The 24,306-nt window shown below is 42.9% G+C and overlaps 1 pseudogene; it reads right to left on the bottom strand.

Annotated features, from left to right (window-relative positions):
* Positions 1-214: 214 nt before the first annotated feature.
* LOC118603549 lies at positions 215-333 on the bottom strand (annotated as a pseudogene).
* Positions 334-24,306: the final 23,973 nt, after the last annotated feature.

Raw genomic sequence — 24,306 nt, 5'->3', positions numbered from 1 at the left:
GGTCATTTCTGCTACACTAACTATTCAAGTTCTAGAGTTCTCCTAGTGAGGGGAAAGGAGAGGAATTGAACTGTACTTAACTGATGCGGATTCCTATTATTTATTTATTTATTTATTTATTTATTTATTATTTTTTTATATGAGGCAGCCCTTGGTTAACCTCACAGATTGCAAGGACCTTGTCAGTTTACAATCCCTTATTTTTTATTTTTTACACCTATAGCACCTGGTCTTCCTAGGTGGTCTCCCATCCAAGTATTAACTAGGCCCGACCCTGCTTAGCTTCTGAGATCAGATGAGATTGGGCTTGTTCAGGGTGGGATGGCCATAGACTGGATTTTTAAAGAATATCTTACCTGGGGTGGGTCTTGATACTAGTGCTACAACGTAAATCTGATGTTTGTAAAATGGAAAGTATCCAGGCCAGAGTGGATAGAATGGCTATGGGTTTGAAAACCATAAGGAATAGCAGAAGAAATGGGTTGGTTAGCTGGAGGAGAATTTTTTTTAAGGACAGAATGATTTGTTTTCAAATAAATTCAGGGGAATTATGTAGATATGAGAGTGAATTACTTTTATGACAAGATAGAACAGGAATAGGGTAGAAAGGAGTCCAATTTTAGCTCAATATGAGAAAGAACTTTCTAAAAACTTTTTTTGAAAAGTCAGCAATGGGATGTCTGCCTCTAGGGAACTGATTCCCTCGCTGGGCTGAGAGCTGTCAGGTTTGCAAAGGGTGGGAGGCTAGACTGGATGACCTCCCTTCTGACCCTGTGAGTCTGCGGGGAGTCAGGGGAGACCCTCTAGGGGCTTGTCAAAGATCACAGTGGAGGACACAGCACTGTGAGGGTCTGTGTCTTAATAAGAATCAAATGAATTAGGCTGTCAGGGAGAGAATTTTCCATGCCCCCGAGTAACAAAGCTGTAGTTGTTGCTGGGCTAAGGCCTGGAGCTCTGTGCCAGCATCCCAAGGAAAGAATGCAGGGAGTGTGGCTCTAGTTTGGAGCTGAGCCCTGAATATGGACAGACCAAGTTGGGAGGGAGCCAGGAAAATGGGATGGCAGGGGCCTCATTTTATTTGACTCTTGCAGTGCTGAACTTGGTAGGGCAGTCAATCAGTTCCCTGCATCTTCTGAGGCAAGCCTGGCAACCTGAGGTTCCCAGGGTCAAGACCAGAAGGGAGGAAGAGGCTTGGATTCTTTCCCTGAATGAATCTCAATGGAATTAAAGACTTAAGTCTTCTGCTGACTTATGCTGAAATTTCTCCACGAGGCTCTGACTCAGAGCATGACTTTAAGCTGATATTTTTGTAGATATTTGGATTGCATTGGCTCTGTTGTGAGATGCTTATTGGTAAAGCATGACTGAGATGCCTCTTTAGCCAGAAAAAGCACAATGGTTCACCTACATGAAATGATGCTCATCTCCACTAACATCAGTGGTGACCATGTAAAGAATATGAAACATGTATAAGACTATCTGAAGAACTTGTGATGCTCTGGTTTCTTTTGGTTGAAAGTGACAGAAGCCACTTCAAACTAGCTTGATCAGAAAAGGACCTTTCTTGGCTCCTGAAGCCATGATGCATGGCCTTTCACTTTGCCATTTGGCTCTCATGCTTCTCTCTTCCTTCTCTTGGCTTTCATTCTCTTTGCACATTAGCCAGGCAGTTGCCTAGGAGAGATGGTTCAGAGGACTGCAAACTCACAGCTCACATTCCAGCTGCCCTGTGTCTTCATCTCTCCTTTGTCCTTGAGCCCAGAGGCCAGCGGACTCCTAGACAATTGGCCTGGTCAGGGAGTCTTTGAGAAAACAGGAAGGCCCTTAGCAGGGAGCTTGTAGACAAATCCCAGCATGGTTCCCAGGGCCTGCCATGCCTTCCCTCTTCAGCTACCCAAGAGTCTAGGAAGGTTAATTTTTTTGTGCTCAACCAGGCGCCTTTCTAGCATCTCTGTTAACAGTGCGGGGCCCTTTAAGGGCTTAGCATGGTGACTGCTCCTGAGCTCTGAACAGAAGGGGTTGCAGCTACAGAATCACAGAATCACAAACCTGTTTCACTGAGTTGACCTGGGATCTTTCCACTTGTCCTTCTTTGCCTTGGCCTGCCATCTCAGACCCCTTAGTTCTGTGCCTGGTAAGAACTCGGTCTCTTTGCTGAGTGCATATCAGCTACCTGAAGAAGGCTTTTGGTCTCAGCCTTTAGCTGAGAGTCTGCTTTAGGATGCATCCTGACAAGCACAGCCTCACCACTGCTCTGAAAGATGCTGTTTTGGCAAATGATTAGATACTGTTCATTCCTTCTCAGACAATTGTGCAGTGTTGCAGCCTGCTCTGCTTGCCTAAAAACCACTTAAGTCTGAAATTTTCCTTTAGGGCAGGGCTAGGGGCACAGGAATTTAAAGAAACTGAACAGATTTATTAAGCAAGAGCAATCTCAGTAGGACTGAGCTTTTTAATTGTTACCATGTGTCCCTGTGAGTCTCACATGTGAGAGTCAGGGTTCTGTTATAAACAGTAGAAGCCGATTCTGACTGATTAAGCAGGAGAGGTTTGGTAAAGGATGTTGGGTGTCTCACAGAATCAGTGGAGCCTGGAGAACTAGGCTTGAGGCTACACATCCAGAAAAATGTTCCATTACATGTAGCAAACTGGCCTAATAAGAAAACTGTTGTTACCGCCGCTGCTGCCAATTGAATGCGACAATGCGTATCACAGCCAGGAACCTGATTATCACCATCGCTACCTCCTTCAGTGTCAATACCACATCTGGCCCAGGAATGTGACCTTGGCCATCCCTGCTGCTTCCCAGTCACCTGCTTGTGTCTTAGCTGCAAGGGAGGCTAGGGAAGTGATTGCTCTTGTTTCTGTCTTTGGAAGGCAGGGGACATAGGGTGGGAAACTCCTCAAATGTAAGAAGGTGTTCAGCAGGTGCTGGCAAGCCAGAAAACCTGACAACTGCCCACTACACCCTCTGTGTAAGGTGTGCACTTGCACCTCTGTGGGAAAGCAGCTTTCGTTTCACTTGAGGGCGTTGCCTGAGGGGGTTAATACAGTGAGGATGGCAGAAGTGAGGTCACAGAGGAGGTGAGGCCTCTGGGGCTGAGTCATAAGCAGGAAATGCAAGTTCTGATGGCAGTGATGGGAGGACAGGGGGGTTGTAGTGACAATGCCTGGGACGTTTTCTTTCTGTGTCTTCAGACACAGATGATGGGTTCTCGGTTGGTCATTCCAGTTGGTCCTTGCCCTTCAGCCCAGGTTGCCAGCTTAGAATAGCAGACTTTCTAGAGCATGTCTTCCCTTGAGCTGCTTGATATAAAATGTTGGGTGGCCATCTGAGATTCACCTAGAAGAAATCAAAGGAGGAAAACAACACATGGAGCCCCGGAGTGGGACTTAATTCACCAATGTCATTTAAAAAAAAAAAAAAATGCCATCTTGGCTCTCCTAGAATGATGTGGTTCCTACCGAGTCTCATTTGGAGACTGTGCTACACAATACCTAAAACAGGTTTCCCAAAATAAAGCTGACATTTAGTAAATGCCGTGTGTCAGGCACTGTACAGAGGGCTTTACATAAATTATCTGAGTTAATCCTCATGGAAACACCATGCAGTATGAGCTATTATTATCCTTATTTTACAGTTGAAGAAACTCAGGCTGGAAGAGAATAGATAGCTCAGCCCTTGGTTAGCCAGTCAGTAGCAGAGCTGGGATTTGAATCATAGCAGCCCGACCTCAAAGTCCACGCTGCTGAATTCCTTCTCCGGGATCTTGCTTGAGAAAGAACTTTGACTCCCCCAACATGAGCCTTGCCAATTCCTTTTTCCTTCTGGGGTTCAGTCCAGGTCAAGATTAGAAAAAGTTCCATCTGGCTGGATATAAACTACGGCTAGAACAATGGTGACAGGTGGCTGGAGAGTTAGGGCTGCATAAGACCTGGTTAGCCATGTTAAGGAATTTAGACTCCATCCTGAAAAACAGCCAGAATCCCATGTTGCTTATTTCTGCATAGAGTTGATTTTAGAGAAGAGTACTTCAACCACCAGATAATAATTTAAGTCTTTACTTAGATGTCTTAAAGCATGTTAGGAGGGGTCTATTTCATTACCTACAGTAACACTTCTCAGAAGTTACTGTTCTCATCCCTCATAATCTCACTCTCTACAGCTGCCTCTGACACCCCAAATCCCAAACTGCTTGTCCAACCCAATTCATCGGTTTTCCTTCTCCTTCTCTTCTTACCCATCTCCTCCAGTGGTGTGGGTCTAATGATCACTGTATCTGGTCAGTCTAAAACAACATTAACACATGAGCTTGTTAACCTTACTCTCCAAACTCAAATCCTTGGTCTTATGTATGTCCATCTATACTTAGAAGGCCTGAGTATTCAGGGCACCTTTGCAATTTGGCTTTTCCCGAGGCCTTCACACACCGTCTTGATGCCTGCATTGCAACCAGCCTTGGATCCCGGCAGGATTGAGGTGAGAAAACGTGACCCAAGAAGGCCCAACTGGAAAGAAACAAAAAGCAGAGCCAAGATCCTGCAGCAGAGCCACAAAACCAAGGGAGCTGGGACAAGATGGAAAATCCAGATGCAAGGCAGTTGGACAGAAAATGGGAAATCACATGAAAACAGAAAGTTTTAAAGTGAAAGGTGAAGGCTGGAATTAGTAGACTTTCCCTGAATTGGAAAGGGTAGCCCCAGGATTTTTAGCAGGTAACTGCAGCCTGGTGATCTGAATTTAAGGGAGAGAAGACGTCATGGTAGCCAGGCAGCCCACTGAGTGCCCGACAACCATCATTACTGTTTGCTGGACTCTTTCCAAAGATCCTAACTCCTGATTTTACCTCTAAAAAGTTTTAATGGAAATGGTTATGGAGTGCTTTTTTCTCTTAAAAAAAAAATCTAAGCAGATTTATGCTTCTAACTAGCTTTCTGGTTCTTGGAATGCGCTGTGGAGAAACCATTATCTTAGAAGCCAGCTCTAATCCTCAGCAGATAGGCAAGTGCTCATTGAGAGGCTTCCCTAATGCTTCTTGGTACAGAGCTGCCCTGCAGAGAGCCGGGGCTGGACCGACTTTAGAGATCTGGGAAAGAGACAACTCCTGGAGGCCAGACCCATCGTGAGAGTGTTTGTACTACACATCGCTAGCCATCCAGCTCGTTCCAGGAACTGAATCATGGACCCCAGTTCATGTGATTCTGATTAGCTGGTAAACCACAGAAGAATCATCTAGATAATGATTGTCATCAACTGGAAAGGATATGTTTACTAAGACACTCACATGACAACTTCTTAGGCCTTAAGTCACTCCCTGATACACCTTTACCTGGAGTTAGCAGCTGACACCCAGCCTGACAATATCATATCTGTGAATGAATCTAGATGCTGATGTGGACTTGGCTTTTGAGTGAGGAATCCGGGCTCTACCTTCAGCTTTGTGGCCCCCACTGCCAGACCTTGAAAATGCTAGTCTAGCTGGTTCATTGAACCATAATCTCTAGTGAGCATGAAAACATCATCATAAAGGTGGTAAGATGGAGAAAACTTTTTTCAAAAAGTGTATTCTATGAATTTGTTAGGAATGCTCTGATAAGCCACTTGGAGGTAAAGGGTGAGTCCAGTTAATGTGGGAGGGGCTCTTGTTTCTATGGTGGGGGTATGTGTGTTTGGCACTAGAGCAGATTGTACAGGGAGGTTGAGAGCTGTCAATATTTTTTCTCCTTCACTGCTTTCCTCATCTCAAGCTTAGGCTCTCCTTTAAAGCCTTGCTCACCTTGACCACAGTAATACTTCTCTGATGACATTTATAAAAGCACATTGCTTTTATTAAAAAGGTCAACTCCTGTTCTCCCCCACCCTTCAGGGTGCTTCCCCTCTGTCAGCCCTCCATGCAGGGCTCACAAAGCCAAGCTCCCACACCTGCCAGGTCTCAGACCTCTCTCCAGTCCCTTACTACTTCCAAGCCACTCCCTGGCTCCTGCCCTTATTTCCACAGGCTCAGTCCTGTCCCTGGGACCTGCTTATTAAGAACTGGACTTTACCCTCTAGCATTCTTGATTTTGGTGACTCCTATCCTTCCTAGGGCTTGAACTTTTGATTCTTGCACAGTTTGATGCCGTGACCATTCTTCGAGTTTTGGGAAGGCCTCTGTAGCCTCAGACGAGAGGACTTTGCCCTGTCAATCAGGAACCCCTTCTCCATAAATCCCCTAGACACTGCTCCGCCTCTTATCCCATGCATGTTAAGAGGGGGAGATTGCATGGTCAAAGCCTTTGAGACAACCCACTGTGGATCTTATTGAGCCTTATACTATATGCTGGACTATGCTGATCTGAGCATGGAAAAGAAAGTGGGCTGAGAAGCAGGCATTTTTATGAATGGGGAGATTTTTAAAACTCACTGGCAAGGGTTTACTTTTTATTTAAAACAACACCTCCATGTTTGAGCTCAGAGACAACCCTATGAAGTTATAGTCAGTCCTGATTGAACACCTACTATAGTCGCTTCTCATTCTTTGCAGGAGTTGTGTTCTATAAAGGCTCCGTGAATGTTGAATTATTGAATAATGAACTGTTGCTCCTAAGGGAAATACAGGGTTAGGTTCAATCCTGCCTCTGGTTATAACATCGCTGTCACATGTTTTATATACGTTTCTGTCTAAAGACGCCTCACTTAATATATGTTGTTGATTTGTAACATTGAACTCGTGACCAACAACACTATAACTTACGTATGAATGAAGCTCATCACATGGATTTTCTCCAGAAGGCACTTTTGATATTCTTGCACATAGGAACACTAGACAGCATTTCCACACTAGGGCTGGTGCCATTTTAAACAGTGAAATCATACACACACAAAAGAAAAAAAAAAAACAAAAAATGTGGCACAAAATAAACTGTAAAAAGGATGCTTGTTTATAGGATGAGAGCTGACACAAGAAGGTATAGCATTGCAGTGTTTGACCTCAGCTGGACACGTGTGCCTCAGGTCACTCAGAGTTTTCACTCCTCTGCGCATGTCTGTGAATGACTGTGAAAGTGCCATGAGTATTGATTTTGAGATTACAAATAAACTTAGCAAGCAGGAGAATTTCCAAATGCCGATTCTGTGAATAATGAGGATCGACTTGTGTGGGTCAGTGCCCTGGGAGATGAGGATGGGTTGTAACCCATAATCCACGGATGTTCTTGGAAAGTCTGCGTCTGAACTTCCTTCACAGCCCTGATGGCCCAGGTCTTCCTTCTTGGATCTAATGGCTGGAGAGGAGTTTTCTGGTTGCACAGAGTCTGTGTCCCAAAGGAAACCCTTCCTGGGGTTCAGCTCCTTAGCGGGTGGAGAGTGACATTCAGTGGGACTCACCTTAATATTTAAGCTGCAGAACATCCACGGTGCTCTATTTGTACTGTACAAAGAATGGCCCCTTGTAATTTGGTTCTTTTTGAATAGTTGCTAATAATTTTGCACTCAATTTCCATTTAAATGAAAACATTAACCTCTGGAGCCTGGAGAGGAGTCTAAAAGGGGTTCATAAGTATGGCTCTTATCTCCACGGCTCAGAGTGTCCTAGGAGTAAATCCAAATATACTTCTAAAACACTTTTCCTCAGCAGATGAGGGTCCCACTCTTATTTTGAAAGACCCTTCCCCGCTTTCCCAGAAAGAAAGTTCACTTTCTCATTTACTCACCTGCTGTGATGTGAGGAAGGTCTTTCTTAAATCGAACCTACAGTTTTCCTGCTGGAATGCAAGCTTCTTTTTCTTGGATCACTTCTAGGGCAGACGATGAAAGCCCACTTCCTCAGCGGACAGTGAAGCTCCTGAAAAACTGAACAAGAGACCCTGGTGGAGGCTAGAACAAAGCCCAAGGCTCATCAAAAATAGCATTTTGTCATCCAACAATAAGAGAAAGCCTTTTAATGCTATTTGGGTAAACAAACTTTTTAACATGTATTCTTTCACTTTATTCTTATAATTCCTCAGTGGAAAGATATTCCATTTACCTGATTCTACAGATGAGGAAATTGGAGAATTGAGTTACCCTAAACCAACTAGTGACTGGCAGGGCTGGGACCCCAGAGCCCTTGGCCTTCACTCTGTAATGATTAGGATACGTTGAGAGCTACTTAGCATCTCTCTCAATAAATTAATGATGATGATGATGATGATGATGATGATGATGATGATGATGTAATCTAGAATTCAGTCACTGGATATTCCTAAATCCTCTAACTCTCTCCTTTAAGATTTCAATAAAAACTGGCCTTTCCTACTCTCTCATATATGCCAGAGACCTCCATGCTTCTCTCAGTCTTTGTCCTGTGTAGGCTGTACCTTCAGGCCTTGAATTATTTCTGAATCCTTGGTTCTCATGTTATGTTTTGCCTCCTGCATTGGATCTTCCTCTTTTTTTTTTTTTCAGATAAAATCAAGCTGAGATGCACAGATGTGAATTGGCATCTGACTGCCACATACAGTTGGAGTCAGCTAAAGGGTGGAAATCCAGCTGTGTACCAGTCGACAGGTGGGGAACCCTGAGGTGCTGACTCCAAACTAAGGGAGTTCTCTTATTTATCCACTCACAGGGGATATCCTTTTCTAATTTGCACAAAGACACCCCTATAGTCTGGGGGTAGCTCTAAGGAATCCATTCAAGGTCACATGTCTACAAAGTCATGTGGCTAGAGTGGAAAGTCAGTTCAACTTCCACCTTTCAGTCTGGTGTGCCTTCCTTCCTACCAATGCTTAGTTCCGGGGGTGGGAGAGGGAGACATGGGGCAGGGGGAGGGAGATTGTGGGGAAGGCAGGGGAAAGCAGGAGAGGGTGGAAGGGGTAGGGCAAGGGCTGCCCTCACCCTCCCTGGGAAAATACAGCCTCCCTGGTTCCAGATTTCCAAGCAGCCTTTCTGCTTCTTTCTCTTCTGCTTCCAACAACAGAGAAATCTCTTTGGTCAGCTTCCCTCTCTCAAGCATGCCCTTCTCTTGTCTGCCATTTACTGTCTGGTGTCTAAAAATAGTAACAATTAGAGAAGTCTGCCCATCATTTCTGGTCTTCCTTTTTCTTGTCTTAATTTAAATTCTGTTGGTTTTATCTTCTGCAAATTTTGACTGAGCTGGAGGAGCCTCTGTAGACTGTGAATAAATGTGGCACGTGTGTGTATGTGTGTATATGTGTCTCTGTGTCTGCATGTGCATGTATGTGTGTGCATGTGGCATGCTTACATGTTTATGTAGGGGGGTTCCAGATCAGGAGGAGGCAGAAAGGATTGTAGACCAGTTATCTGTTGTTATCCACTGACCACTTTTTGCAGGATCCCTGGTACACAGGGATGTCTCATGAATGTGGGTGAGAAAGCCAGATACTTTCTGTTTGCTCCACCAGATTCACTCTGCAGCGCTTTTTGCCCTGCTCTCATCCTCAGGGCCTGACCTGATAGGACTGCATCAGTTGAGTGCGCCCACTGGGAAGCCCTGGTGGGGAGCGAGAGAGAAAGGGGAGTGTAAGTCAGGGCATTTATCCCTTGGTTTCTTTTCTGCAAGACTTACCTTGGGCTGGCCACTTTCTGACAACTGCCCCTCTCAAGACTGGCCTCTCTGCTGGCTCGTTCCTTCCAGGTCTGGTCACTGCCAGAGCTGTAACATCAAAGTTTCCAGGTGACTGATCAGGCCTACAAATTTCTTACTTTGCAACACCCCCCACCCCCACTCACATACCAGTCTCCATGGCAGTGATTCTTTAAAATAAATATACTTAAAATAAATAAAATAAATTTAATCATACTATTACATATCTGTAATTTATTGTTAAACACTGGCTTCGTTTAACAGCATGCTAGCACAGTTTCATAAAACTTAGCAATCTGCTTTAGGGAGTCAGTACTCGCGGGCTTCAGCACATCACTCTTTCTAGGACACTTGTTTTGAGGTCTAGGGTTCCAAAGAGCACAGTTTGAACAACTGATGTATATCTCCTAATTTTACAAGATGAGGAAAATGAGAGGTTGTGACCTTCCTGGGGTCATAGAACTAGAAGAAACCTGCTTTGCCCTAGGTTAGAGGACATTATCCCTTCCCTTATAGTAGAAAAACTGTTCTCAACTTCCTAGACACACAGCTAAGCTACGTTCCTCAGCTGCCTTTGTGTCTAGGTGAACCATGTGATTGACTTGGGTGGATGGAGTATGAACTTAAGTGACATATGCTAATTCTAGACCTAATTAGCCATAAACCAGTCAGTGGGATCCTCTATGATCTCTGCCCTCTTCCCCAACCATGTGGCAAGGATTGAATGGCTATGGGGCCCTAGAAGATGGAGGAACCACATATTGGAAGGAACCAGATTTCTGAACCGAACAAGAGCCACCTAGGGTAGATATCCAACTAGAAACAGCCATGCTTAGATGTGTGAGTGAGAAATAAACTTTAATGGCTAAGCCACTGGAATTCAGGTTGTTTGTTGCAGCAACCAGTGTTGTTTCCATGAACTGATACACCTTGGAAGTCAACAATGCAAAACAGTCCTACTTAATTCACAGGGTATAAATGTATAACTGAAAAGGCGTAAAGGGAAGGGGAGACAAGTAAAGGACAAGCCATCCAGAGTATGAAAAGCTGTAAATGTAATAGCAAGGCCCAGGAAAGCAACTCAGTAGAGGACTAAGTGTGCAGGGTCTTGGCCACGATATAACTGCACAACTGAGTAATAATAATATTAACATTGGTGATTATATTAGGACATTTCAAAAGCAAATTAGGTATCAACTATAGCTAACTTAAGCTTGGAATATTTATTTTATGTATACAAGAAGATCTCATGGAAGTTAAGGGCAGTATCATACCTAGGCTTCTGAAGGGTCTGGGAATCACATGGACCTTGTCCCAGTCCTTTATCTCTGTACTTCTCTATGTCTGCTTCATTACAGACCAGTATCATCTGTCCCCCCTCCCCCCAACTCCTAGATTCACTATTATAGGCTCATCCAGCCAAACTGACTGAACCGGCTCTCCCTTTGTCCTAATTCCAACACAGACCAAATTAGCTATCTTTGGATCTTAATTCCAAAGTCCAGAGAGACTCTAGTCTACCCAGTGTGGTTAGGTGTCTTCCCTGGTCGAATCTAGGCGGTGAAGCCATATTATATGAACATGGCTGCCAGGGGACCTCCTTCTATATACAAGGTAATTCCCTGAGAAAGTGAGGTAATTGTTGATTCAAGAGTTAACAAAGATTTTTGGCAAAGAGGAACAACCCAAGAAGAAGAAGGAGGAAGAGGCTGGGCTATGCTTGAGGTTCCTTTCACAACCCTGTCAGCAAATGACTCATTCCATCTCCCCGTGGAGAAGTGAGGGATGGGGCAGGAGAGAAGGTCACAGTATAACCTGGGAGCCCTTCTTTTATCTAGAGGGAACCATCATGAGTGGGATAGTGTGTTCCATCCCCTACCATAATGGACAGAAAGTGCCAGCTGTGGTGCCTGGCACAGAGTGAATAGGCAGTGTAGGTCAGGTCTTTTTTGTGCCTTCCTCTCTCCCCTTCCTCCAACATTCACTCCTGCTAACTCTCCTTTTCTGGTCACTGACAGAAGCAGTGCCAGATGGAGCCATGTTGGAGCCTAAGGCAAGAGGAAAAAACAGTAATACCAATCTTATCTTTATTTTGTTCTTCATGGATTTCTCACATTGATTTTGACTTTTAAAATACTTCATTAGCATATTCTTTATCTCAGTTACTGAGTATTTGGTACTCTCATTTTGCGCCTGTGGCAATTGTCTCGCTTTCTTCACTCTGGGACCAGCCCTGCTTGTCAGAGTTCCTAGAAAAGTAGCTTGAGATCCACTCCTCTCCTCAGCAGCAGGCCCTTCCTGACTCTTTGGATTAAGGTTTCATTTAATGTGGTTTTGAAAAATACATTTTTTCCCACATATAATTGTATGTACAGGGTATCATTGAAAGTTATCCAAGAAATTCATAACAGAAGTTGCTCATGGGGAGGAAAATTAAGAATGAGAGGTAGGAAGGAAGAGAGATTTGCCTTAAAAAAATATTTTTTAAGGAAAATTTTATTAAGATAAATATTTTTCCTTATTAGAAAAGTGATATTTGTTCACTGTTGAAAACTTAGAAAATAGAGATAAAACAGGAAACAGCAACTAAAATCATTTATAGATTTATCACCCAGCATACTGTTAATATCTTTGTGTTTGTCTTTTTCTATTCATCTACGTTAAGAATACCAAAATGGTATGTTTCATGAATAACATTTTGTGATCCACTTTTTAACTTAACATATATAGTGAATCAATTTCTAAGTTAATAAATAGTTCCCTTTAATATTATTTTATTTTAAATAGTGGCCTAAAATTCCATCTTTTGATTGTGAATAATTTACTTGATCAAACCCCCAGTTCTGGATATTAAGTCTATTTCCAAGTTTCCATGATTAAAAACAGTGCTGAGATGAACAACCTCTCTATGGAAACTTTTGGCACATGCCTATTTACTTCCTTAGGATGACTTTCTAGAACAGGACTTGCTGGTTCCAAGAGAATGTACCCGCTTTGAGTTTTTTGGCACATACTGCCAAGCTACTCCCTAAAAAGCCTATACTAGTTTATGCTCCTACAAAGTGTATGTATCTTAACATTAATTTAAAACCTGAACTATTGGAAGTCTGAGAAGAACATGAAGTGACTGTATCTAAACCCATATGCCCTGAACATGACCATAATATTCTCATCTTGCAGTAAAATTGGTCACATCATTACTGTCCAGCCGGTGCTGGAACACTGGAACTGGTATGGAGGTGCAGCTGAGGTAAAGTTTGAGGAAGAAAGTCATGAGCCCAGAAGTTGAGTTGCAAAGGAGAACTCTATTCCCTGTCTCTCCCTTGTCATGGCAACAGTGAGCACTGATTAATGGTGGCGGTGGGGACACAAAGAGCACCTTCCTCACTTATGCCAACTCTCATCGCCTTCTAAACTTCTTCTAAATTTTTACCTTTTCCTTCAAGTTTTAGACATTGCCTCTGAGTCCTCTAAGGAGCATTTTAGACAATGAAAATCATTAAGTGGTAATATCCTCTTCTTATGGGGCTTGAGAAAGGCAATTCTTTTCAGATTCGCTACCTACTATTTCCCCAAGTTTCAGATTTATACATTCCGCAAGTTGTCGTCGTCACTATTGTCAGAATTTCGAGCAGCCTCCTGCTGGTGAAGCTCTCTTTCAGACTGGCTTTCTTTTCTTCTCACAGACTGGATTCAGGGGGCTTTTTGTTCCCTTTCATAGCTGCCACAGCCAATTCTACCTCTTGGAGTTTTCTTTCTCTGAGTAGAAGAGATCTTTTACAATTCTAATTATTGTTTTGATTCTCTTATCTTGGGAGTTAAGAGGAACAAAGTGAAGAAGTTTCATTTTTGTGCTCTCTGTGTATGGCATCTTCTCAGTAGATTTTACTTTTCCCTCAGGAAAAGAGAGATGTCAAGGCCATTTCATTGTCCAAGGTTCCAATAGTGGTTCCAAAGGTATTGTGAGTGTGAAACAATTTTCTGTGGTCCATATGATGTGGCGGAAGAATGTTTTGGTTTATTGAATGTCCTCAGAAGTAAACTAATGTTGGGGTTTGTAGAAAGGGCATAGAGAATGTCTGAGCGTTGGTCTTGTCATAGGGTGTCATGGGTGGCGTTAGACCCATCCTGTGGGGATGATGACCTGGAATCATACTTCTCCTCTGGCTCATCGGCTTCTTCCTTCAGGTCTGTTTTAGCCTACATGTGTGAGAGTTTATCTGTGAGAGAGAGGCTCACAACAGGCAAGGGCAGCTGAGAGACTGGTGCCTTTTCTATCTTTTCCTTTTATCCATGCACGCAGTAAATAGGTTTCTTTTCTTTTTTAATGGCCACATGTGACAGAATGTTTGACTCAGATAAGGCATTTGAGTGGACTGAGGAGAATAGAAACAGGCTTTAAATGATTGAAGTTCACCCACTGAAATTATTCTCCAGCACCCTCCAAGATTATCTCCCTGTTTCCTCACTGTTTCTGAAGCATTTACACAATGTCTCTCACTTTAAGGGATTTTTAAACCACTAGGTCAATAGAAAGAAAGAAGTTGGGTGACAGGTGTCAAGATTTAGTCAACTTCATGAAGTTCTTATGTGTTATTCCTTGACCTATACAGAAATGTAAATGGGCTGCCTATTGTTTTTCAGAACCCCTCCTCACACTCCCTCCGAAGAGCACCAAGAGTAAGACAGTCTATTTCCCTTTGTTACCAAGTCCTTTAAGGGCTTCTCAGTTCTCTCTCCTAGGCCAGGAGTCCTTCCCCTTTCTCTCTGAGCCCTGGGACCTATTTTGGCAGAAAACTAGGTCTACACCACTCTTAAGCTAAAAATGATCAATGGGGGATGGGTCTCTTTTCCCAGTATTTGGAAAACATTGAGTTAATCGATACAATTTTCTCCTTAAATTTCATTTCTTTAAGCAATTGACACCAACTACTCCCCTTATCTAAACTAGAATTTGATATTAAATAGTGTCTGATATTGCACAAAAAATTTATATTGATGTATTTTATGTTTAATATGCCTATATTTCAGGATGTTACATAACCGATATGAGCAACACAACTAATATTTATATAATCAGAAAGGTTAAGCTTGATTAACACTGGAATAGATAATATATGGGCTTCTTAACTCAAGTGGGGCATTTACATCTTGGAGAGATGGTGGGTCCCTTTCAAGGTATGAATTTATATACATCTTCCATTTGTCCCTAAACAAAGCATAAGCAAACTTTAGCAGAGGGGTGAGTCATTCAACATTTTGGCCTCTCTGCTCCTTGATTTTCTCACATTCAGTCATGTGTTCTTCCATTCTTTCTTGACTCCCACACTCCTATGATCATATTCTGGTCCTTACAATCAACGGAAACTTCACCACTTCTTAAATCTCAATTTTGAACATCCCGTTTTCCAACCCACATCCTCTCACTCCACCTTTCTTGCCTGGATACCTCCTCTGTCACGAACCTTCAACTTCATGGAGACCCTTATTCCTTTGACCTCATTTTCTTCCCACTTTATATCAGCACCTGCCTAAATTCCCTTCCTTCCTTGTCCAGCCTAGATTCTACGGCCTATCATTATAACTCCTCCACAAACACCCTCAGCTGCTTTGTTCTTCTCTCTCTTTGTTGAACATGTCTTGCACAACTTCTCTGTTGGGCTTCTAAATACTGCTTCCCTTCTCTCCACCTATTCCAGGGAAACTGAACATTAACAGAAAAAGTCACAAAACAAACTATTTTTTAAATTAAATTCATGATGATACATTTCCACTGGACTCTCATCACTGCTTGGCTACCCTCTGCCTGTCCTTCCAGTAAACTTACTCTCCATTTTCCAAGATAATCATTTCACACTTTCTCTTCTCTCTTCAAACTCCTCATTCCCTTACCCCATACTCATTCTTAGTTGATGAACTCAGTCTTTTTTTGAGGAAATTGAAACTATTGTATGCTAACTCCCTACTGAACCCACAAATCTACCTGCACCAACAACAACTTTCTCCTTCCCTCCTATTACAATGGAGAAAATATCTCTTCCCTGTTAAAGGTCAATTCTTCCTCAAATGCTCTGGTTCTGACTTTGTTCACTTTCTCAAAGATTGTATTTCTTTGGTTCTCCTCTGTCTCTACTGCATCATTAATGTCTCCCACACTACCAAATCATTCACTTCATGCAAACATGCTCTAGCATCTCCCAAATTACAAAACATCAAAAGCAATAATAACCTTCCTTTTTTCCTACCTATCTATCTACTGTTTTTTGTTTGTTTATTTTGCTAGAGGAAAGAGTTTATTTTAGTCTCACACCTCATATTTAATACTCAGCCCATTTCCATTTGGCTTCTGCTTCCGCACTCCACTGAAACTACTGTTCTCAAGGTCATTGATGGTTTTCAGGTGGCCAAATTAATCCTCATCTTTAACTCTCAGCAGAATCTGACACTCCTAATTATACCTCCTTCCTGAAACAAGCAACTCTATGGATTCTGTGATTTCTGGGCTTCCAATTTTCTTCCTCTCCCACTGTTCACTCCTTTTCTTTGCTGGATTATTCTCTCCTGGACTTCTAAATGCTGGGCTACCTTGAGTCTAGATCGTGAAACTCCTTTTTTCTCTCTCTATGTTTTCTTTCTAGATGTTCTCATTCCAATTACCTTAAAATGCCATATATTTTCTGACAAGTATCAAATTTATATCTCTAGCCCAGTCCTATTATCTGAACTCTCTGGACTTGCATATCCAAATACCTACTTTACATCGTCTCCTGAATGCCCCACTGACATTTCATAGTTAACATGTCTGAGAGAGAACTATTTACTTCCTCCTCTTTACTCAAACCTTCTCTCAACTTATCTACTCCATCTCAATAAATGTCACTGCCACTCATCCAATTACCTAAAGTAGAATTCTAGAAATTGTGATTCTTTTCTTTCTCTAACCCCCATGTATCCAATCTAGTGACAAATTCTGTCAATCACAACTCCAAAATATATTCTACATTCATTCACCTCTTTTCCACTGCCTTTTCTAATCTGCACTGCCATCATTTCCCAACAGAATTATTGAACTACTCTTCTAACTAGGCTTCCTGTTTCAGCTTTACCTTCTTTATTTCCCCAAACAACAAGAAGAATAAACTTTATAAAATATATATTAAATCATGTCATCTACCTGTGTAACACCCTTCAATACACTGCACTGAGACTAAATCCAAACTCTTCTCTTGGCTGACACGACCCTGGGCGATCTGCCCCACCTTCTTCCCCTTCACCAGGCACACTTCCATTCTGTTCATTCCAACAAGGCTAGCTTCATTTGAACATGCCACAGAGTCTCCCTCCTTTGGTGTGGTTAGCTGACCTGGACTCTGAGCCTGAAAGTATTTTCCATGGTCTCTTCTCACCTTTCTCATGAGACCATCTTGCATAGCTCTTCTTTAGCCACAGTATTAAAGAACATATACACCTTCCCTTTTATTATCTACCTTAGTCCTTTATTTCTTTGCTTCATTGTACTTAGCACAATGCAGAGGGTTTTTGTTGTTTGTTTATTTCTATAATCACTACTAGAAGTTAAATTCTGACAGCAGGAACTATGCCTTCTATGTTTCTTATGCCTGGTACAGTGCCCGACTTTCACAAACATTTGTAGGATACATGGATGAATAAACAATGAATGTTACATAAAAACACACACCATGTTCAGCCCATTCAATATATTTTATGGATCTCAGCTCATCTTTAGATCTGAGTTTTCCTTTCTGGGATATAAGTGGGTGACCCTGAAACTGCTTAAACTATTTCTCACTGAAGATTAGTGTGTTTCCAAAGTGACCAAAGGGTTCCTTTTTTAAAAAACATTTTTTAAGATTTGTCATCTTGCCTCCTTCAGTCCAACAGTCATATTTCTCTAATAAACAGCCCTTGTTACATACGTAACATGGTATATTAGAGAAACAAGGGCTGTGAAGGGAGAAGCCATGGATTGAATCCCTGAATTGCCACTCATGAGTTGCGTAACTTTTGGCAAGACACAGACCTCTCTGACTCTCCATTTCCTCATCTGTAAAATGCAGAGTAATATCTGTTTAATCTACTTCAAAGGGCTACAGTGGTGATTAAGTGGAATAATGTAAGTGAAAAACTTTCGTAAATTGTAAAGTGTTGAACAAATAACTTCTAAAGTTTCATGGAACTCTTCTTGTGAGGAAGTAGACAGTGATTTTCAGATTCCTCCAGGAATGATTTAAAGAACACTTTTCCATGGTACTTGACCTCTGCTGAGCTGAGGCTTCACAGAAGTCCTGTAATCTCTTCCAGCCCTCACTTCTTGAGCCCGATTTGTTCCTTTGCCATCATGAACAAACATGTCAGCTGTTTGCTCCATAAGCACAGTTCCTGTCTGGCAGGACAGATGGAATGTGGGGCTCACCGGCCTTTGGGTTAGAACTTCCTCTGGAACCAGCGGGTGATATTTCTTGTTTGGGTCCGCCAAGGCTGACAGCCTAGAGCATCTGCCACACCTGCTGCTCAACACTCCCCTGCCACCCTCAGCCCTGCTGGAAGGGAACTGGAGCCAGCCTTTCCCTTTGCAGTGTCTGCCCAGATACTACAGTTAACTTGGCTACTACTGATCTTAGATCCCACAGGAGGAGAGCCTCTTAGCTCTTAGAGAATACCTGCCCAATGCCCATTTCTCAGGAATGAGCCAGGGCATGGAGCTTTACAAAGCGGTTTCCCTAGCTTCTCTAGCTTGGGAGAGTTTGGTCCCCAGAGTGCTCCTGGTGACTTCACTTGTGGGTACCAGAAGCCTTCATGGGCATGGTCTCTCTCTAGCCTTCCCAGGGCTTAGTGCCTTTCTGTCCTCTATCCTATCCACTTTGGCTCTCTGTTCTTCTCTTCTTTTTCTTTCTCCTAACCTTCTGTCACCCAGAAGATAGGCAGTTTTAATAGGTCTCTTTATTCATGAAGTCTCCACACCATGTATCACAAACTATACTGTAGTAGGTACTCAGTGCAAGTGTTGGGTGTCAAGGAGGCGGTGTCACCCAGTTGGGGCAGGAGCTCTCCGTTCCATGAATCATAACACAGTCCTGCCTCTGGTTTTCTCCTGGAAATCTCTTCTTCCACCATGTCCATAAGATAAATTTTACATCCCTTTCCCCAGCAGTCAAGGTCCTTCACAAGTGGCTCTAAACATCCTCTCTGGGCCTATTGCCCACCACACCCTAAGACCCTGTTCTGGCCTCTCTGTTCTACTCACTGTTCACTAAATATACTTTCTTTCCCTGCCTCACTCTCCACATCCTCCAAGGCTTACTCCAAGAAGCATTCCTTTACTCATTTGGCCCAGGATGCTCTCTCTTCTCTCTCTCAAGGCTGAAACATTTATCATCTGCATGGCGCAGAGTAGCATCTTTTTTGCTTGTTTGCTTCATTATTCTAATTTTTCTGTGTGTTTTTTTTGTTTTTTTTTTTTTTTTTTACTGTACTACCTTAAATACCTGCTTTCCCTAGTCTAGTCATCTAGTTCCTTAAAGGGCAAAGCCTGAATGCTATAGTATTATTAATACAATGCCTATCACATTGAGGTGCTCAACATCATTTGTTGAGTAAATGAAAAAATGAATGGGTAGTAAAAACATCATAATTTCTCTAAAGTGCTTTCTGCAAAAGATTTCTTTATTTCAGTTCTTTCTAATCCCCTGGAAAAAGTACCCTTAAATTTTTTTTCAAATTCTATGTTTTCTTTGGGACTTTTCTGCCTTGCTCTGCCTAGATAGTCATTCGCTTGTTCATTCATACCATACATATTATAAATATATACAAAAAATATATTTGCTACTGTTTTCAGCACAGTACACTTACAGTAGACTGAAGTTTAGAATCAAATTCAATTCTAGTTTCTATTTTAATTACCTTTTATTGTCTTTAAAATTTTTTAAAATTATTAAAACATTTTAACTGAACTATAATTGACATACCGCATTATATTAGTTTCAGGTGTACAACATAATGATTTGATGTTTGTGTTTATATCCTAGTGTTTTAGTTTTTCTCTTCTCTACTAGGTTTTGGGTTCCATGAGACTGAGAGGGTATCTTCGCATAGTGGCTAAGATCATATTTTGGAATCCGGACAAATCTGAGTTTAAATTACAGCTCTACCACTTATCAGTTATATTATGTTTAGCAAATTACTTCTCTGGGCTTCTCTTCATCTACGAAATGGAGATAATAATAAATAATAGACTTTACTTGTCAAGGTGGAAACATGAGAAGGGAAATGATAATGTATGTAGTATGTTTAGCGAAGTGCCTAGAATCTAATAAATATTCAATAAAAGATAGTAATAATTGTTATTTTTAAAGTCTTTTCTCTTCTATAACATGTATCAAAAATTGTGGCTCATCCAGAATCTATACAAATAAATTCATATTGAGTTAAGAGGGAAAGGGCAGACACATGAACAGACCTGCCAAATGTTCCACATAGTTTAGCTGGGGTCAATGCCTGGGCCTCCTAAATCCTAGTATAGGGCTCTTTCTCTTTCCCTATGCTGTTAAGTAGACCAAGGAAGTCCTCTGGGTAAAGAAAGGAAAGAGGCTATACTATGATCCCCAAGCAATACACACCCAAACAAATTAATAATAAATATTTTATTGGCCATTATTTTACCCTCGGTGTAGATAAGAAAAGTTGGAAGCAATAGGGAGATAGATTTTTTTTTTTTCCTGATAGAATAAAGTGTTTGAACAATTAGAATAACCTGAAGATGGCATGGGTTATCCCATAAAGTCTCTAGTTCCTTAGTACTGAAGACCCAAAGGCCACTTACTGGGGAAATTAACAGAGAAAATTTGCAAACCAGGTAGGAGGTTGGCTAAGATGACCTTAGAGGTTTTCTTCACCACTTTGGCCAGGTTAATTCCAGACATGTGAGACTGAGAGCAGCATGTCTACCAGAATGTGCCGAACACCACCATCGTCTCACTATGAAATCAGCCATTTTCATGTTCAAAGGCCCCAGCTGCAGGAGTCCAGGAAGATGAGAAATGTCATAAGATCTTTCAAGTTTTCAAAAATGCTCATGATTTGTGAAATATATCAGTTATTCCTGTCTGGGCCTGGAGGAAGTTCTGGCATCTGCTCCAGGCCTCTGCTGTCTTAGTGCACACTGCCTGGAGGACTCATCTATATTCCAGAATCCATTAACTACAGCCACATTACACCTACACACAATGAACCCCCAAGGTACTAAATCATGCTATCCCTTTGACTTAAAAAACACCATAGCACGAGGTCCCTGAACAGTGGAGAGTTATCCCTTTCTTCACCTCAGAGTGCAGTCTGTCTCTGTGGATGACCTCAGAGCTCCCAGGACCCCTTGTCCAGCTATTAGCAGCCCCAGTCCCTCTGGGCCCAGCTGCAGAGCTACCCTCAGGTTAGAGCGCTGTGAAGGGAACTGCAAAGAGCATAGCTAACAAAGGGAGGGAGGGGCTGGACAGCCTTTCAGAGAAGGCCATTTGGAGCCTGACAAATGGAGAGATTTTGTGTGAGATCAGCAAAAGAGGAGACACAGACACTTGACCTGGTTTGGAATTATTGCAAATCCATCAGGCTCTGTGCAAATTGAGACCATAATTCAGATTGTTCATATCATCACCAGCATCTCCATTTCCATTAAGCCCTGCTGTCCATCTCCCCTGGGCCTGGCTACATCCAGGAGCTAATTGAAGGGGTCAAGCTAGCACTAAATTAATAAGGCACTCTGGAGGGGTCAGCCTCCACTTCAGCCTTTCCAACCCAGAGGCCCTGGTTAACCTTGGATGAGTTCCCATCTCCTCGGCCTCAGGTGAAGCTTCAGTAGAAAATGCTGATTGACAGGGTGTGGTGGAGGAAGCACTGAACTGGGGACCATAAGAAGTGGGTTTGAACCTCAACTCTGTGTCCCATAGCTTTATGACCTCAGGCAATTTATATAAACTATGTAAATCTTGAGTTTCTCATCTATAAAATGAGAAAGATAAAAGACATGCTTGCTCTATCTATCTACTACTATATTCAATGTTAAACCAATGATTATGATGTAGATGAAGATGCTTTGAGATTTGTAATGTGAAATGCAAATGTGGGTGGCCCTGAGTGCTTCCCTATGTGGCTTCCAGGAGCTCTGTGCTGAGCAAGAACCCAACAGATGTCCAGCATCTATCTATACTGTCCTTGTTTGAGGTTTTGGGGTTCTTCGTCTTGTCCCTCTATGAATCATGTCCCCTCAAGTGGGAGGCCCAGGAAAAGTGTATCAGGTGCCATTAGGGCTGGCAACAAATGCTCTCAGGCACCTATGTGACAGGCCCTCACAAGGCTCCTTTGATGTAGATATCATCCTTAACTTTATGGATGAAGAAAGAGGACATAAAGAAATTAAGTGATTTCCCCATAGCCACCTAGCCAGTGAGTAAGGGCTTGGATTTGATTCACTCTGCCCCCAAAGCCCACCTCTTCCAACCCCACCTACTGTCTTTGAATTGAACTTTGTACACTTTGTCTTGGGGCAGGGCCAAGGCCAGGGACCAAGTGGTCATTCCTCAGTAAGTGGAGTTCCTTGGTGAGGGGGTTTAGGGGTAGGTGGAGCCCCTAAGCAGCTACTCGAAAGATTTCCCCATTCTCTGGAGAAAGAAGCAGAACGACATCTTTGGGATTGCCTGGACCTCATGCACGGATTCCCTGCTCTCCATGTTTGGGCAAAGCTCAATCCTACCTCAGGTTAGTTTTGTGGCCCTCCTCTAGTTCACCTGGCTGCGTGCCCCTCAGTCTGCCCCTACCAACCTCCTACTCCTCCCTACCTGCCTGTGTTACCCCACAAGCTCCCTCTCTCCTTCTTGGCCTCAACCTTGCAATTCTGCTGGAGTTCAGGCTTCCCTCTCTGTGGGTGCCCTGACCTGGCCTGGAGGTAGGTGCAGGGCGCCACCTTCCAGGCCTTGTTAGTTCTTGTTCTCATGGTCCCTACAACTGTGGCTCCTTTCCCAAACCACGAAAGTAATTTTCACATTAATATTTTAAAGGCTTATTTTCTAAATTAAATTGAATGGTGGAGCAGCCTAAAGGGACCAAAAAACCTCTCCTTAATATTGAAATAGAAATTAGCCAGAAGGGAGAATATAATGTCCAAAGGGACATTCCTTTTACCCATGTGGACCACCGAAGTCCGGCTGGGCCTGGCCCTCTGCTTTATGAACATGAACACTGAGGGAAAGACTAAGTTAGCTGCCACAGAGGCTCTGACTCCCAACTCTCAGGAAACCTTTGGAAGGTTGACTTAATTTTCCATATTTTATGTTTTCTTATATTATGCCAGCCAGGCTCTGGGATACCGCAGAAGCATATCATTCTAAGACTCCCTTGTGACATGTCCCCCCACTGCTGAGGATACCTGTTTGACTCCTTATCCAGAGGGAAAGAACCTATGTGGCTATGGAAAGGGCCTGCTCTATCCCTTCACTGAGGTGGGCCTGGTCCCAGGCTGACTCCGGATTGATTCAGTTCCTATCTGACTGGGGTCAAATTCCAGGGCAAATGACAAAGTGGCCTGCCACCTGCCAGGAAAGACTTTGGGCAAATAGCAATCTCAGTAGTTGTGTGAGGTAACACATTTATGGTGGCATGAGTGCCAGGCATCAGAGGAACAATTTGCCATGTAGGTCACTCAGGTTGCCTCTGTCCATCCAGGTTGCTGGTTTCCTGGCTCCTTGGCTCCTTGAGTACTGGCCTCAGCCTAGCCCCACCTCCTCTTGGTTGTGCCACTAACCCTGCCCCTTCTCCCTCAGCCCTCCCTCCGTGTGCTAACCAAGTGTGGGTCTAGCCCTCTGCGTCTGAAGGTTCAATGTCTGGCTGGCCAGACTCTCAGGGATTAAGGCTTACCTTTTAGCTTCTGGTCACTCAAATATGACCCTGCTGGTCAGAGTTAAGCTGACCCAGCTGGGAAGACCTGTCCTTGCTGGGCCTGACTTCTGTAGCTCCTGGGCCTGATCCCTGCAGACAGACTCTGGTGTTTGTGTCCTTTCTTTCAATCAGTGGACAACCAGGCATTCCTAAGTAAGTGCCTAAAGCAGATATAGCCACAACAGAGAGATGGCCATTGTTCCCTCTCTAGATTGACTGTCAGGGAGAGAGACACTTATCTCGGGTTCTTCAATCCATATTCAGGGCTCCTTTAAGGAGACCCTCCACAATGCACCATGCTGGCACTTTGCACTCCCCTTTTTCTTCATCAAATTCTCTGATAGATGGAGAGGAACATCCCCTCTTAGCCTTTCTGGGGGGTATTTTTTCATAATTAACAGTCACATGGAAGTGCAATGACTGGTAGGAACTCTACATTCATTTTCCCCATGAAGAAGTGCCCGAAGACACCTATGGAAGAGTGATCCTTGGATAGAGGGTGGGCCAGAGCCTTTCTAAGGACACCGAGGGCAGCAAATAATACTTACTACTTGTGATTGTTTATAAGATGTGAGGCATTTGACAGGTTTATCTCATTTAAAATCTTCTGTTAAAAAGGATTAAAATCCTTTGCCCTTCTGCGTTTCAGTTCTTCTATCACTTGGTAGCTGTGGTCTTGGGTGAGCCACTTAACCTCTTTAAGCCTTAAGTCCTTCATCTGGAGATGGAAAGACCTATCTCATGGAGAACTTGAGATGATTACATTTGCATAATGCTCATAAGGCTTCTTCTGGTC

The sequence above is a fragment of the Rousettus aegyptiacus genome, unplaced genomic scaffold, assembly GCF_014176215.1.
Source record: "Rousettus aegyptiacus isolate mRouAeg1 unplaced genomic scaffold, mRouAeg1.p scaffold_m13_p_5, whole genome shotgun sequence".
Lineage (NCBI taxonomy): Eukaryota > Metazoa > Chordata > Mammalia > Chiroptera > Pteropodidae > Rousettus > Rousettus aegyptiacus.
The sequence above is the reverse complement of the archived record's forward strand: the minus strand, read 5'-3'. Positions and strand labels throughout refer to the sequence as shown.